General features: G+C 36.1%; 1 non-coding gene across 1 annotated transcript; it reads right to left on the bottom strand.

The window, feature by feature from the left end:
* Positions 1-308: 308 nt before the first annotated feature.
* Positions 309-416, bottom strand: LOC118622046. The gene has a single exon (XR_004957884.1). It is a non-coding gene; the product is annotated as a U6 spliceosomal RNA (small nuclear RNA).
* Positions 417-1,331: the final 915 nt, after the last annotated feature.

Below are 1,331 nucleotides of genomic sequence, written 5' to 3'. Positions count from 1 at the left end.
TTTTGTGTCTGCCTTCTTTTATTTAGTGTAATTATTTTGATAGTCATACATGTTATTGCATATATCACTTTTTTCTTCGCAATTGTGCCGAGTAGTGTTTTGTTGTATAAATATACCACAAGATGTTGATTTGTCTATTGATGGATGTTTGGAATTTTCCCAGTTGGGGGTTATTACAAATAAAGCTATGAACAATTGTATGTAAATCCTTCTATGGAGAAACGCTTTCATTTCTCTTGGGTAAATAAAAATGAAATGTTGAGGTTGTGTAGTAGATACATGTTTAAGGTTTTTTTGGTTTTTTTTAGAAAAATATGGAATGCTTCACGAATTTGCGTGTCATCCTTGCGTAGGGGGCCATGCTAATCTCCTCTGTATCGTTCCAATTTTAGTGAGTGTGCTGTCGAAGTGAGCACCAGTTTAACTTTTTAAGAAACTACTATAATGTTTCACAAATTGTCCTATTTTTAATTTCATTCATCAATGTATAAAATTTCCAGTTGTTTACATTCCTGGTGCGTTAAGTTCAGTGTGTGTGTGTGTGTGTGTGTGAGTGCGCGCGCACACGTGTGTGTGCAGTGCTTGCCTTGCACGGTTTCAATATGCACAATTTGCAGTTACCATAGTTTTGTTAAATAATGTCAACCCCCCAACCACACAGTTCAAGTTTCAGTTTTACAGCATATTCACTAAGCAGACAAAGTACAAATATTGCACATTAACTAGTGTAACCTGAAATGTTCCTTTCCCCCAACATAATTTCCAAATAGTCACAACTGATCATATCCCATTAGACCAGTTAATTTGCAAAAGTCAATAGTTTTTCCTCTTCGCAGCAGACCCTCCTGCAGCCTAGTGGTGATGCATATTTCCCATCATTCAAAGGCCATGAGGGATCTGTACTCTTGAAATATTACTTTCTAAATATGCCTCAAATCCCTCTGCTTCTCTCCATCTTTTTCTTGCCTTTACATGGACTCCTCTTTATAACTGACAAAGTTTCACCCACCTGGGTTAATGAACTGCAGAGTTCAAAGATTTCATCCGTGGATTTTGCAAGACTCATTCAAGCAGACACCAACACCATACCCATCTGTCCTTTATGACTCTGGTACGTGTAGTACAATAATGTATCTTCAGTGTTGTGAATATTCGTTTGCATATATTTTCACTGAGTTCCTGGTATTCAGGCTGTGTCATTTGTTTTTATAGCAGCAATGACACATTGTATGTGCATTATACATGATTTTAAATGAGTAGATCTCTAATGTTATCTAAATTTAATTTACTATGCTGCCTTTAGCTTAGATTTGTATCTTAAGCTTTCTCTA

The sequence above is a fragment of the Molossus molossus genome, unplaced genomic scaffold (assembly GCF_014108415.1).
Source record: "Molossus molossus isolate mMolMol1 unplaced genomic scaffold, mMolMol1.p scaffold_m16_p_8, whole genome shotgun sequence".
Taxonomy (NCBI): Eukaryota; Metazoa; Chordata; class Mammalia; order Chiroptera; family Molossidae; genus Molossus; species Molossus molossus.
This window is presented reverse-complemented; position numbering and strand designations above follow the sequence as displayed.